Source organism: Ceratotherium simum, chromosome 35 (assembly GCF_057802395.1).
Source record: "Ceratotherium simum simum isolate JZ-2026a chromosome 35, ASM5780239v1, whole genome shotgun sequence".
Classification (NCBI taxonomy): Eukaryota; Metazoa; Chordata; class Mammalia; order Perissodactyla; family Rhinocerotidae; genus Ceratotherium; species Ceratotherium simum.
The window spans coordinates 9,959,891-9,976,036 of record NC_141934.1 but is presented as its reverse complement, the minus strand read 5'-3'; the positions used below and the strand labels follow the sequence as shown (position 1 = coordinate 9,976,036).

The 16,146-nt window shown below is 41.7% G+C and overlaps 1 protein-coding gene across 1 annotated transcript in view; it reads right to left on the bottom strand.

Annotated features, from left to right (window-relative positions):
- LOC147912451 (tetratricopeptide repeat protein 28-like) overlaps nucleotides 1-16,146 on the bottom strand; it is a 177,980-nt gene that overhangs the window by 103,347 nt on the left and 58,487 nt on the right. The window lies entirely within an intron of this gene.

The following is a 16,146-nucleotide window of genomic DNA, read 5'->3' as shown; positions in this document are numbered from 1 at the left end:
TGTCAAATCATTTTTAGAGTATCCTGAATATGAAGAAGTAGCAAGATTTCCTTCATCCACTTGGTGCATAGAAAATGAACTCTCTTAAATCTGCTAATGGTGAAGACAAAGTTAAAAGATCAAAATATAAATCTACATACTACATATATCAAGAACAAAAGGGGCAGGATCATGGGTGTGGTTATTTGTGATACAGAGCAGCAAATCTTTAGAAAAATATACTAAGTATATATAAGTAACTTTTTCCAAAAGTCATTTCTTTTTGAATCGTGATTTGGTAGATTGAAAAACTATCAGTGAAATGCTTGTTCAATGAAACTTACAAGATGACAAGCAGAGACAAGATTCTATACAGGATAAATTAACACTAAAATCAAAAACAAAACTACTTCTCTGTGACACTATATAGTTACAGAACTATGTGGGATTTACATGAAGAATCTTACATCTCACTCTTTAAAAGGTAAGATGTATTAAATTTGAGAATATAATCAAGAAAGCCATATAAAGTCCTTTATCTCCATCTCTAAATTGTATGATGTAGCCTATAATTGCCTATACAAATCAAATGCAAGAGGATTTTACTATTATGTAGTAGGCAGGCAAGGCATTCTCAAAATCTGAACCTTTGGGGAACAAACTCTTTTTTTTTTTGGTAACAAACCTTTTTTTAATTCCTCCCTCGTTTGAATGGAATGCTTTGTGTATGACTTTATTTGTTAAGCTTCTATAATCAGTTTGGCACAATGGCTCATAAACCTGCACCAAAGTTGATCTGATTCTAATGGGATCCACAAAATCAATCCAAGTAATTCAGTCCACGGAGGGTCCAGATAAGGGGGGGCCTAGTTCCTTTCCAATTAGAAGAAGGCTGTAGATTGAGATTTTAATATGGTTATAAGTACCATGAGGTATAAACATCCTACTTCAATTAAATACTGACCCAAAGATCAAAAGTCATTTGTTAGAACCAGAGTAACAAACTGTCCGTCAGAATATAGCAAGTTGGCAATTATCCAACTAATTTCAATTCTTTCAGTCAATAAGAAAATACAAATCATCAGTTATAATACTTCCATTCTTCCTTTCAACAAATATTTATTGAAGGCCTACAATGTGCCAAGCAGTTAACAGCTTGATCACCCAACATAGCTTACAACAGCCACAGAACCTTCATATAAAAATAATAGTATAATTAAACCATCTTAGCCTTTTAAAAAATAATTTATGTTCAAGGACACATACCCCAATAAATGCATTAATTAAATATAATAAAATTTGATGTGGAATATGTGAAAATAAATGTAGGAAAAAGAACCAGGCAAACACTTATCATTCCTCCCTCTTATAATAACGAGATTGGGTAAATATGCATTGAATATTTATCATTATGCTTGAAAATTTTTAATCTCTTCAAAAAATGCACATATTACCAACTCAACCCCTCAAACTACTGAAAGCCACATAACATAGAATAGTCTTTATAAGTTAAACACAAGAGGGCGCACAAGTCTGGGAAATTCATAAAACCAAAGGCAAGTCACATTTCACTTGACAATTTACAGCTCTTTCCCCCCCCCCCCCCCCCCCCCCCCCGCCAAAGGAAAAAGGACAAGGCTTTATTATAAGTTATGGGGAAGATACAAGGTTCTGGGAGGAAGACGGGGAGAAGGGAATGGTCAACTGTAGGTGGCAGGGAGTGTCCCCGCTGCTCCAGGACTGGAAGGAAACTGGCCAAGTGCCCCTGTCTAGTGTCCTGAGGACACTGACCACTGGAACAGGGGATGAAGGGTCCCAAACAGCAAGGCTGCTCCTGCTGTGCCCTTGCAGAGGCAGGGCTGCTAGCAGGGGAAGTGGGGATGGACACGCCCCTAAAGGCACCTTGCTGGCAGTGGTGCTGGGGCCTCAACTGGAAGCAAGGCATCTCTTCCCGGGCAGGCCTCTGGGGATGTGATTCAAGGAAGGGGCAGAAGTGCCTCCAAACCCAGGGTTCTTCCTAGTGCTGGGTCCCGTGGTCACCATGGGGGAGCTGTGGGAGGGGGGCCCCAGGTGTTCAGGCCCGAGCTGCCCCCATAACAGTGTGTGGTAGTCAAGGCCCCACTCGTCTGTGTTGTAATACTAAGTGCTACAAAGGCAGAGATCAGATCTGAAAGAGCCTTTCTGCTCCCAAAGCCCTTATGTACTACCAGGACCCGCAACCTGAAGGGCACTTGGCTTGTGCTGCCAAATGTTGATTGTTGCTGCCTAATGCTGGGCCCAGCACTGGTCACAGCACTGGGCATGTAGGTGGCAGCTCCAAAGCCAGAGGTGGGGGCTATGCCAGAGGGGAACACAGCTGGGACGGAAGCAAAGGCTGGCCAGGTGATGGTATGGGTGCCCAAGATAGAAGGTGTGGGTAATAAACTCCCAAAATCCCCCCATGTGGTCCTACCCAAGGCTGGCTGGGCTGGAACAGAGGTTGGGGCCCAGGCTGGGGCTGGAGCTGCCAGTGTTCCATCCTGGAAAGAGCTGTGTGAGGTGGTGGCTCCATGCTGCTTCCCATGAGGGGCCCCAGATATGGGCTGGGCAGTGGCTCCAGGTTTCACAGGAAGGCTGAGAGTTGGGGTGGGGCTGCAGAGCCTCAGTGCAGACAGGCTGGCAGTGACTGAGGCCATGCTGTCACTGGGGGTCATCTGAAGGGCCTGGGCAGATGGGAAGGTGCTCCCAACGGAGCCAGGAGGAGACTCCAAAAGGACAGGCTGGGGAGGTGGAGCGGTGTCCATGGGGGTGACCTCAGTGTTAGAAGCTGGCTGGGCAGTCGGGCCTGCAGATGTGCTAGAGGAGGGGCTGAAACTGACAGCAGAAGTGATTGGCAAGCCGGTGGAGGGAGGGGCACTAGGATCAGTGGTGGGAGGGGGTCCTGTGAGGGGGAGACAGAAGGGTCTATGCACATGGGTGTGGGGGACTCCATTCTGGAGGTGCTGGGAACTGCAGGGAAGGCAGAACTGGCATCTGCTGCAGCTGACACTGTGGCCTTGGGTTTCAAATGGCCTCCTCCCCCCTCATTCAGAGGGGCCCCCCAGGTGGACTTCAACATGAAGGGGGGAGGGGAGGTTGCAGCAGCTGCAGGGCCAGACCAGCCAGAAGTTGGGCTTCTGGTTGCAGACTCCATGCCTGGTGCAGGGGAGGGAGCAGGGAGGGAGAGGTTTGGGGGCCTAGGTAACTGGTAGCCCTGCCTGATCCTGGGGAGGAAGCAGGGGTCAGCAAGGTGAACGGGGCTGAGGGCAGTGAGTGCGAAGGGGTGTCTGGAAGGGGCTGTGACAGGGAGATGAGGGGGCCTGGTGAACTGTGCTTCCTCCCAGACAAAGGATGCCCAGAGGTGGCCACTCAGCAGTTTCCAGGATGGCCACTGGGCCCAGGGAGTCTTGGATCTTCCTCTGTTTCTCTGGCTGCGGAGCCATGCTGGGGGCTGGAGGGACAGTTGGTGGAAGACCGGTCCCTGCAGCAGGCACGGGGACAGAACAGGAAGGCTGTGTGGTGCCACAGTGCCAGCTGGCCTCAGTGTCACCCTGCAGTGCACTGTCGATGATCCAGAGTGCTGCTTCCTTCTCGGAGTCTAGGTCTTCCATGGTGACTCGAAAACCCACATCAGGGGGTGATGGCAGCCTCAAGGGGTCCCCTCGCCTGTGTGGCAGCAAGGAATCTTAAGTTTTGGGGGCCCAGAATTGTCAGGTGTGAATAAGTAGTTGCTCTGGGTTTGTGTCTGTCCTGTTGTTGCCTCTGCATCCTTTCCATGGTGGGTCTTCCTCTGGGAAAGCACCAAGGCTGCAGAGGAAGCCCCAGGGCCCTCCTCGATCACTTTCTTGGAGGATCTCTGGGGCAGCCAAGTGTGGCATGTGGCCGGACCCCTCTTCCTCTGCACTGGCAAGAACCCTCTGGTGGAGCTATATGAGCTCATGATGGGATTTCGTTCAGGCAGGAGTTCATTCAGGAGGTCTGGGATTTCTCTTTAGATCTGTTGTCTGAGCCCGTGGTGTGGAGGTTTCTCTGCCGAGGCCCATGCCTGGGCATGAAGGAACAGAGGCCTCCCTGGACACTCAGGGGCCTGAATGCAGATGATGCCCCCCCAGGGGTTGTGAGGGCCCCTTTCCTAATCGTCCTGCCTCTCTACGACTGGGGGGTCTTCCTCTTGCTTGGCCATCTCTTCCCCACTCTCTCCCATCTTCTCCCTGCAAGAGTCTTGGGCATACCTGGGTGTTGTGGGCAGCATCAGGGTGACTCCCTGCTCCTGGACCACACCGAAGACAACTTTGCCCACGGCAGATGCCGAGCTGCAGGACGTCTCAGAGGTGTGACCAGATAGCACGGCCTTCCTCTGATAGCCAGGCCTGCTAGAAGACCCCAGGGTCTTCTGGATCATGGCCCATCGTCTGGAAGTTGCTATGAGAAATCGTGCATGTAAAGTCACTGCATACCGGTAGGATGGCCTGCGAGTGGATGGCAGGGCGTGTACAGCTGGGTGACTCCTGCTGGCCAAGGGAAGTTGGTGGATGTGGTGAGGGGGCTGGAGGTGGCAGAGCCCTCTTGGCAGGTGCTGGCCCCCCAGGGCCCAGGGTCAGGGTGAGGGGCACAGCCTGCCCAGGGAACCGCCCATAACGCACGTGGGTGAGGTCTGTCCCTCTATAGAGAGCTGGGCTCTGAGTTTTCTCCTTCAGGTCCCAACTAGACCAAAGGCGAAGTGGGCACTGTTTGGCCTGTTGCTAGGATGCAGCTTTGGAATGTGTAAGGGAAGAATGGATGTGCATGAAGATTCTGGAGGGAAGGTTGCGTGTGCAGAGGACACATGAGGACCTGGGGCAGGACATACTTAACATATGACCCAACAAATCCACTCCTAGGCAGTAAACCAAGAGAAATCACAACTTATGTTCTCACAAAAACCTGTGTGTGGTGAACGTTTTCACTGCCTTCTTCAAATTTCCTCATATAGGACTATTGAGGTTTTCCAATTTTTCATGAGTGAGTTTGTATGATTTTTAGTTGTCCTGGGAATAACACTGTGTATACGAATTGTTTCACAGTCTAATTAGAAATAACATTTCACCAATGAAATAAAACGTAGAAGGCTTATAGCCATATTGATTCTTTACCTTCCACTTTGTCATAGGTGTCATATGGGTCACCTTTATATGACTTGAACGCCACCCTCAGAGACGGTGGTGTCCTTTTTTCATTCAAAGTCATACATATACTAAAGAATTTAAGGGAAGAAAAATAGGCCCCCATTTGTTCAGAGATGACCACTTCTGTTGTTCTTCCTTTGTTCCTTAAGTTCCCAGCTTCTCTCTTGTGTCATTTCACCTCAGCCTGAAGAAGTTCCTCTCACAGAGTATTTTGTAACCAGTTGTCTGGTGATGAATTCTCCTAGTTTTCTCTCATCTCCATCAGCCTTGGTTTTGGTTTTGGTTTTATTTCACTTTCCATCCTTAAGGATATCTTTCCTCCCTATCATGTCCCGGGTTGATCTTTTCTTTCAGCACTTTAAAGATGTGATTCCATCTCTTCTGCCTCTATGTTTTCTGAGGAGTAATCACAGTCCTTCAAACTGATGTTCTCTTATGTACGACACGTCATTTTCCCTGACTGCTTTCAATATTTTTCTTCATCTTTGCTTTTTTTTTTAATTGTGGTAACATTGGTTTATAACATTGTATAAATTTCAGGTGTACATCAATATACTTCTATTTCTGCATAGGTTATATCATGTTCACCCCCAATGACTAATTACAATCCATCACCGCACACATGTGCCTAATCATCTTTTTCACTGTCCTCCCTCCCCTCATCCCCTCTGGTAACCACTAATCCAATCTCTGTCTCTGTGTGATCGTTTGTTATTGTTTTTATCTTCTACTTATGAGTGAGATGACATGGTATCTGACTTTCTCCCTCTGACTTATTTCACTTAGCATAATACCCTCAAAGTCCATTCATGTTGTCACAGATGGCTGGATTTCATCATTTCTTACGGCTGAGTAGTATTCCATGGTGTATATATATACCACATCTTCTTTAGCCATTCGTCCCTTGATGGGCACCTAAGTTGCTTTCAAGTCTTGGCTATTGTGAATAATGCTGCAATGAACATAGGGGGGAATGTATCTTTACGCATTTGTGTTTTCATATTCTTTGGATAAATACCCAGCAGTGGAATAGCTGGATCTTATGCCAGGTTCTATTCTTAATTGTTTAAGGACTCTCCATACTGTTTTCTGTAGTGGCTGCACCAGTTTGCACTCCCACCAGCAGTGTATGAGAATTCCTTCTCTGCACATCCTCTCCAACACTTGTTTCCTGTCAAGTTAACTATAACCATTCTAATGGGAGGGAGGTGATATCTCATTGTAGTTTTCATTTGCATTTCCCTGATAGTTAATGATGTTGAACATCTTTTCATGTGCCTGTTGGCCTTCTGTATATCTTCTTTGGAGAAATGTCTGTTCAGATCTTTTACCCATTTTTTAATTGGGTTGTTAGTTTTTTTGTTGTTGAGATGTATGAATTCTTTATATATTTTGGATATTAACCCCTTATCAGATATATGGCTTGCAAATATCTTCTCCCAATTGTTAGGTTGTCTTTTCGTTTTGTTGATGGTTTCCTTCGCTGTGCAGAAGCTTTTAAATTTGATGTAGTCCCATTTATTTATTTTTTCTATTGTTTCCCTTGCCTGGTCAGACATGGTACTTGAAAATATGTTGCTAAGACTGATGTCGAAGAGGGTACTGCCTAGGTTTTCTTCTAGAAGTTTCATGGTTTCAGGTCTTACATTCAAGTCTTTAATCCATTTGGAGTTAATTTTTGTGTATGGTGTCAGATAATGGTCTACTTTCATTCTTTTGCATGTGGCTGTCCAGTTTTCCCAGCACCATTTATTGAAGAGACTTTCCTTTCTCCATTGTAGGGTCTTGGCTCCCTTGTCGAAAATTAGCTGTCCATAGATGTGTGGGTTTATTTCTAGGCTCTCGATTCTGTTCCATTGATCTGTGTGTCTATTTTTTGTGCCAGTACCATGCTGTTTTGTTTTTTTTTTTTTTTTTTTTTTTTTTTTTTTTTTTTTTTAAAGATTTTATTTATTTTATTTTTTCCCCCCAAAGCCCCAGTGGATAGTTGTATGTCGTAGCTGCACATCCTTCTAGTTGCTGTATGCGGGACTCGGCCTCAGGATGAACGGAGAAGTGGTGCCTCGATGCGCACCCGGGATCCGAACCCGGGCCGCCAGCATCGCAGCGCGCGCACTTAACCGCCAAGCCACAGGGCCGGCCCATGCTGTTTTGGTTACTATAGCTTTGTAGTATATTTTGAAATCAGAGAGTGTGATACCTCCAGTTTTGTTCTTTTTTCTCAAGATTCCTTTGGCTATTCGGGGTCTTTTGTTGTTCCATATAAATTTTAGGATTCTTTGTTCTATTTCTGTGAAAAACGTTGTTGGAACTTTGATAGGGATTGCGTTGAATCTATAGATTGCTTTAGGAAGTATGGACATTTTAACTATGTTAATTCTTCCAATCCAAGAGCACAGGATATCTTTCCATTTCTTTGTGTCATCTTCAATTTCTTTCAGCAATGTTTTATAGTTTCCAGTGTACAGGTCTTTCACCTCTTTGGTTAAATGTATTCCTAGGTCTTTTATTCTTTTTGTTGCAATTGTAAATGAGATTATATTCTTAATTTCTCTTTCTGCTACTTCATTGTTAGTGTATAGAAACACAACCGATTTTTGTATGTTGATTTTGCATCCTGGAACTTTACCATATTCATTTATTATTTCTAAAAGTTTTTGGTGGATTCTTTAGGGTTTTCTGTATATAAAACCATGTCATCTTCAAATAGTGACAGTTTCACTTCTTCCTTTCCAATTTGGATCCCTTTTATTTCTTTTTCTTGCCTGATTGCTCTGGCTAGGACTTCCAGTACTATGTTAAATAGGAGTAGTGAAAGTGGGCATCCTTCTCTGGTTCCTGTTCTTAGAGGGATGACTTTCAGTTTTTCACCATTGAGGATGATATTAGCTGTGGGTTTGTCATATATGGCCTTTATGATGTTGAGTTACTTTCCTTCTATACCCATTTTATTCAGAGTTTTTATTATAAATGGATGCTGTATCTTGTCAAATGCTTTCTCTGCATCTATTGAGATGATCATGTGATTTTTATTCATTTTGTTAATGTGGTGTATCACATTCATTGATTTGCAGATGTTGAACTACCCCTGTATCTCTGGAATAAATCCCACTTGATCATAGTGTATGATCTTTTTAATGTATTGTTGTATCCAATTTGTTAGTATTTTGTTGAGGATTTTTGAATCAATGTTCATCAGTGATATTGGCCTGTAATTTTCTTTTTCGGTGTTGCCCTTGTCTGGTTTTGGTATCAGGGTAATGTTGGCTTCAGGGAATGAGTTAGGAAGCTTCTCCTCCTCTTCAATTTTTTGGAAGAGTTTGAGAAGGATAGGTATTAAGTCTTCTTTGAATGTTTGGTAGAATTCACCAGGGAAGCCGTCCAGTCCTGGACTTTTATTTTTTGGGAGATTTTTGATTACTGTTTTGATCTCTTTACTGGTGATTGGTTTATTCAAATCCTCTATTTCTTCTTGATTCAGTTTTGGAAGGTTGTATGATTCTAAGTAATTACCCATTTCTTCTAGATTATCCAATTTGTTGGCATATAGCTTTTCATAGTATTCTCTTACAACCTTTTGTATTTTTGAGGTGTCCATTGTAATTTCTCCTCTTTCATGTCTGATTTTATTATTTGAGCCTTCTCTCTTTTTTTCTTGGTAAGTCTAGCTAAAAGTTTGTCAATTTTGTTTATCTTTTCAAAGAACCAGCTCTTGGTTTCATTGATCTTTTCTATTGTTTTTTTAAGTCTCTCTTTCATTTATTTCTGTTCAGATTTTTTTGTGCGTGTGAGGAAGATCAGCCCTGAGCTAACATCTGATGCCAATCCTCCTCTTTTTTTTTTTTCTGAGGAAGACTGGCCCTGAGCTAACATCCGTGCCCGTCTTCCTCTACTTTATATGGGACGCCGCCACAGCATGGCTCGACAAGCAGTGCGTCGGTGCGCGCCCAGGATCAGAACCGGCGAACCCTGGGCCACCGCAGCGGAGCATGCGCACTTAACTGCTTGTGCCACCGGGCCGGCCCCCCATTCAGATTTTTACTATTTCTCTCCTTCTACTGATTTGGGGCTTTGTTTATTCTTCTTTTTCCAGTTCCTTCAGGTGCACTGTTAGATTGTTTATTTGAGATTTTTCTTGTTTGTTGAGGTAGGCCTGTATTGCCATAAACTTCCCTCTTAGAATCGCTTTTGCTATACCCCATAAATTCTGGCATATCATATTTTCATTTGTCTCCAGGTATTTTTTTGATTTCTCCTTTAATTTCTTCTTTGACCCAATCGTTGTTCAGTAGCATTTTGTTTAATCTCTACATATTTGAGGCTTTTCTGATTTTCCTCCTGTAGTTGATTTCTAGTTTCATACTGTTGTGCTCAGAAAAGATGCTTGGTATTATTTCAATCTTCTTAAATTTATCGAGAATTGTTTTGAGGCCTAAAATGTGATCTATCCTGGAGAATGTTCCATGTGCATTTGAAAAGAATGTGTATTCTTCGGTTTTTGGATGGAATGTTCTGTATATATCAACTAAGTCCATCTGGTCTAGTGTGTCATTTAAGGACAATGTTTCCTTATTGATCTTCTGTTTGGATGATCTATCCATTGATGTAAGTGGAGTGTTAAAGTCCCCTACTATATTGTGTTATGGTCTATTTCTCCTTCTATGTCTGTTAATAATTGCTTTATATATTTAGGTGCTCCTATGTTGGGTGCATAGATATTTACAAGCGTTATATCCTCTTGTTGGATTGTTCCTTTGATCATCACATAGTGCCCTTCTTTGTCTCCTGTTACAGTTTTTGTTATAAAGTCTATTTTGTCCAATATAAGTATTGCTATCCCAGCTTTCCTTTCATTGCCATTTGCATGGAGTATCTTTTTCCATCCCTTCACTTTCAGTTTGTGAGTGTCTTTAGGTCTGAAGTGTGTCTCTTGTATGCAGCATATATATAGGTCCTATTTTTTCAATCTAGTCAGACACCATATGCCTTTTGATTGCAGCATTTAGTCCATTGACATTTAAAGTAGCTATTGATAAGTATGTATTTATTGCCATTTTGTTACTTTTTTTCTGGGTGTTTTAATAGTTCTTCTCTGTTCCTTTCTTCTTCTCTTTCTCTCTTCCCTTGTGGTTTGATGGCTTTCTTTAGTATTACGTTTGGGTTCCTTTCTCTTAGTTTTTTGTGTATTTATTATAGGTTTCTGGTTTGTGACTACCATGAGGTTCACATATAATAACGTATGTATACAGCAATCTATATTAAGTTGATGGTCTCCTTAGTTAGACCTCTTTCTTAAAGCTCTACTCTTTTATTCCCCTCCTCTCACATTTTATGATTTTGATATCATATCTAACCCCATTTTTGTATGTTTGTATCTGTTACCCTCTTATCATGGAAACAGATAATTTTTTCCTATTTGTGGTCTTCTCTTTCCCCCTTAAATAAGTTCCTTTAGCATTTCTTGTAGGACTGGTTTCTTGGTGATAAACTCCTTCAATTTTTGCTTGTCTGGGACTCTTTATCTCTCCTTCCATTCTGAATGATAACGTTGCCAGGTAGAGTATTCTTGGCTGTAAGTTTTTTCCTTTTAGCACTTTAAATATATTGTGCCACTCTCTTCTAGCCTATAAGGTTTATGCTGAGAAGACAGCTGATAGCCTTATGGGGTTTCCTTTGTATGTAACTTGTTGCCTTTCTCTTGTAGCTTTTAGGATTCTCTCTTTATCTTTAATTCTGGACATTTTAATTATGGTGTGTCTTGGCATGGACCTCTTTGGGTTTATCTTGTTTGGTGCTCTCTGTGCTTCCTGTACCTGGGTGTCTGTTTCATTCCTTAGGTTAGGAAAGTTTTCAGCTACTATTTCTTCAAATAGATTCTCTGCCCCTTTGTCTCTCTCTTCTCCTTCTGGGACACCTATAATATTGATGTTAGTGCACTTGATGTTGTCCCAGAGGTCCCTTAGACTGTCCTCATTCTTTTTCATTCTTTTGTCTTTTAGCTGTTCAGCTTGGGTGATTTCCTCTAGTCTTTCTTCTAGCTCACTGATCCATTCTTCTGTATCATCTACTCTGGTTTTGAGTCCCTCTAGTGAATTTTTCACTTCCAGTATTGTATTCTTCATTTCTGATTGGTTCTTTTTTATATTTTCCAATTCTTTGTTGACATTCTCACTGAATTCATCCATTCTTCTCCCAAGATCAGTGAGCATCCTTATGACTTGTTGTTTGAGCTCTTTGTCAGGTAGATTGCTCCTATCTATTTCATTTAGTTCTTTTTCTGGGGTTTTGTCCTCTTCCCTTATTTGGAATGTATTCCTTTGCCTCCTCACTTTGCCTCTTTCTCTGTGCTTATATCTATGTATTAGGTAAGTCAGCTACACCTCTACATCTGGAGAGGTGGCCTTATGTAAGAGATGCCTTATGAGGCCTAGCAGCAAGCTTCCCTCTCACCAGTTCCAAATGTTCTAGAAGTGACCCCTCTGTGGGCTACGTGTGTCCTTCTGTTGTGGCAGGCCTGCTCTTGCTGCAGGTGCCCAGGGAGGCTGGGCTGTCCCCCTGGCCGGCTTGTTGAAGTGCTCAGCTGCGTGTGGCTGCTATGGACCCTACAGTCACTTGATCAGGAGTGGGGGGGCCCCAGCAGAGTTGGCTGCAAGGTTGGCACTTTCTTGTTTCAGTTTTTCTCTTAACTGAGTAGCCCCCCAGCATGGCTGATTGTTAGGCTCAGGGGCTTACAACTGCTCTAGGCCTCTGGCCTACAAGGCTCTTGTCAGCTCTCTCAGGATTGCAGCTGAGTGGGGCTGGACCCAGGCACAGGAGCACCCAATTCCTTCAGGCTTTGGAAGGTGGGGCCGATCCCCTATGTGGCTGTTTGAGAAGCACAAGTCTTCTGCAGCTGACAAGCTTCACTGCCCCCAGGGCCACACACCCCATCAACACAGTCCTACCACAGGCATGTGCCACAACCCCCTGAAGCAGACCCAGTCACCCCACTGCAGAAGCCCCACACACTCCACCCACTCCTCATGAATGCCCTGCCCTACAGAGGTGGACCCACTCACCCAGCTGCAGAGGATCCAGGCACCCAGCCTATGCAGGCCCACCAGTTGCCCAAGGGCTTGCTGTTGGGTGGGGCCAGGCCCTAGTGGGGGCTGTCCGCCCTGGCTGAGCTGGATTAAATTGGTGCTCCAGTAGGTGGGGCAGACCCTGGGCTAGCAGGCCAGGGGAAGAACTCCAATGGCGTCTGCCAGTGTCTGTGTCAGCACGCCTGTACTAGGTCACAATAATGGCTGCCACCAATGTCTCAGGCCCTGGAGAGGTCTCATCTCTCACCAAGATGCACCCAGAGCATATCAGGTGAGTCTCTTTTCACCAAAGGACTGTGCACTTTCTTTCCAGTGATTTTAGGTTGCTTTCCAAAATGAGTGAATTTTTGCATGGGCCCTTTAAGAGCCAGCTTTTTTTTCCTTATATCCGAAAGCTTTTCTGGAGGTATTCCTCGTTGTTGTTAGTAGCCAGCAAAGCCAGATGTTATGACACTCATCTCGGTTGTGCTGGGACCAAAAGATGTTTATAGCAGTAACGTTCCCCAGCTCAGGTCCCCCACTCCTCCAGGGAAGGCTGCATACCTTTGGATTGCTCCCGGGTGGCCATGAAGCACTGTGGCTTGTGAAGATGGCTTTTTTTCTCTCCAGAAAGGAATTTCTGCCTCTACCACCTTAGTCAGGACTGTCCCTTGTTACAGGGGTTCTTTTTACTCAATTTTCAGTTCTCTCTCTGGGGTAATTGTTCCAAGAGTAGCTGTGAATTTGTTGTATTCGTGGGAGGTGGTGAATTTAGAGTCCGCCTACGCCACCATCTTGACACCAGCTCCAATTTGCAGCTTTTAATGCATGGTCACATGGATTTATAAAGGATTCTTCATGCATGTACTAGAGGCGAATTGCACTGAAAATATTTCCCTTTCCCAATGTACTTGCCAGAAATCAAATCACTGCTTCTCTGATAACACAAATTCCTTATCCAAACTGACTTTAAACCTAAATTTAGTATTTTATCATTAAGAAAAATTATGACTTTTAATCAAAAGTTTATGCCACCTTGTAATCTAACTTCTCCTTGGAAAACCTACTACTTACAAGCTAGCCAACTCTTAAAATACCTATTTTCGAATATCTTTAAAGCTTATCTGTTAAATGATTAGAATCATAATAAACTTACTTGTAGGAAACAGACCTCCAACTTTTAGAAACTGATGCAAACCTATATCATACTAATATCAGCTATTTAATTCTCAAGCAGTGAATATTCTGTCTATAATATTCTATTCCAAGAGTTGCCAACCAATCCCAAATAGTAGGCTATGATTTCGTTAGTTCACTCCCTAGTGAAATAACAAGCTACCACCTGAGGAGCTTCTGTATGTGAGGCAACCAGACTAAGATTACAGAGCCTATAAGCAGGAGCATAATACAAAATAATTCCAGAGCACATTCTGCCTATCCCAAGATTCACAGCAGAATATAATCTACACACATACACACATAGAATTCTAGGTGTGTAGCTCTATTCAGCTTCACATAGTCCTAATGCTGGCTGTGACACATGAAATTATGCTGAATGCCAAAAGTTTCATAATGTACCTCACTCTTACACAGAAAAGGCACTTGACAGGAGGATCTGGCATGGTAGACACGGGCACAAAAATATTACTTATCCCTTACGTATTATTATGCTACAGAAATAAAAAGAGAGCTGAACTGGCTACTAGGATCAAGAGTCAGACAAAAAATCTAGACTGGTAGCAGTGAGCTTCAGGTTTGGTAGTATAGGCAAAGGCTGACAGCCCAGAACAAAGGATAAGGAATATATTATTTTAGTGATCGAAGGTCAGGGCACAAACCAAGAAAACAGTAACAATTAGGAAACCAACAGTGGTCAAAATCCAGTCAATCAAATAAGTTCCCTGTAATGTGAGCAAGTGGTACAGATCTGATACTGAAGTCTATCTCTAGACTCCTAATATACCTCTTGCCAGGCACTTGCTCCTGGACCAGTGTGTCTATTAAAGATATTATTGGGGCAATCATTGAAATTTGAATAGGGTCTGTGGATTGGATAGCAGTATTGTATCAGTGTTAATGTCTTGATTCTAATTATTGTACTGTTATATATCAGAATTATAAATCAGAGTGTCCTCAATATATACTGAAGGATTTAGGGATGATGAGACATCAGGTCTGCAACTTAATCTCAAATGGTTCAGAAAATAATAATAATGATAATAATAATAATAGGTAAGGAGAGAATTATAAGCTAAATATGTATGGTAAAAATTAACAATTGAGGGATCTAGATGAAGGTTATACAGAAGTCTTTGAACTAAACTCACAACTTTTCTGTATGTTTCACATTATTTCAAAATTAAAAATATATAAGTAAATAAAATATATAGATGCTTTGACAACGGAGTGTAACATATTTAAAAAGAAATATCTAAACTAATAAACGTGAAATTATTTCAAAATGAGAAGTTAAAAAAATAAATGAAATGCTTTGACAATAGAGTATTGTACATGTCAAAAATTATCTGAACTAATAAACACATGAAACAATTCTAACTTCAGTTCTTAAAAGCCTCACTGAACTTCAACTAGCAAGAAAAAATATTCCCTTTAAATTAAATTGGAAGGTACTCCTTTCAGAGAATTCAAATGAAAGTAATAACATAAACATTCTAGGAAGTTACCTAAAGGTAACTTTTAAAATATAATGTAAAAATAATGCTTTTAATAGCCCTCTTCAAGACTGAAACAGTATAATTAACACTTCTGAAATATTAGCCAATCTCCTGTAAGAAAAAAATCACTAAATTTAATTAATGACTAGATTTATTCAATGACTTCCACTGCTGCTCTAGTAACACAAATATAAGAAGAATGTTCCAATTTTCATAGAAGTAATACTTCAATTTCCAAAAAGATTAATTTTAATTTCATATATTGGTAATCTACCAATTTTATCATTTTAAAATATTTTTTGGAAAAACTATTTCTTTGCCATTATTTCTGGAGTTGCTTTCATAACTTATAATCTGAAATGTTTTTTTGAAACTATTGAAAAATACATTTATGAAATGACTGTGGAAACCCCTAGGATAGTCTTCTCTTTTCCTTAACATAACAAATGCTCCCAAACTTATTACAGGAGACAAGACAAACAGAAACCTTTAAAAGTTGAGTGTTCTAATACATTTTAAATACTATCACCCACAAAAGTGTATATTTAAAGTTTAATCAAATGTCAAGTACAAATGACAACAGAACTTGCACTTCATTTAGAACAATGCATTCACATTCCTTAGTGATAAATACATACCATCTGGGAGCTGGAAGTGAAACTTGTTACTTATCATATGTTTATAACTTGGTCATTAGAACATTCTTGAAACGAATTATGACAAACAAACCTGAGAATTTAAATAATTGAGCTCCCATTTCCTGAATTTCCTTTACAGCAAGACTTCCTTTCTTGACAGATTTCCTGGATCATTTCCTAAGGACAAAGCACCCATCTTAAAGTAGTTGGTTCTATCCCACAAAAGCCTGGTTTCCAAGGAGATGTTGTGGACTCTGCATTACCTCAGGCTCACATTTATGAGAAAAATTCCTCTCAGTAAAAAACTGTGATTTTCATCTCAAATCAACAACAGTAAAATAAAAACTAAATGTATAAATAAGTAAACAATGACCAGTGAGTTTAAGAGAGACTCACTTCAACACCAAATAGAAAAAGCTACCAATCAAATAGTGGCAACCAGAAAGCATATTTTTGTTTGGAGTTTTTTCTTGAATAACAAAGAAACAAAGACTACTTTGTGCCTTCTTACATATACCCAAGAAAAGACCAAAACCTTTCAACCACTTTTACCTCATCTCTTATTATAGGTTTTTATCTTCCTCTTAAATAAAAAATCAAAAATATTAAA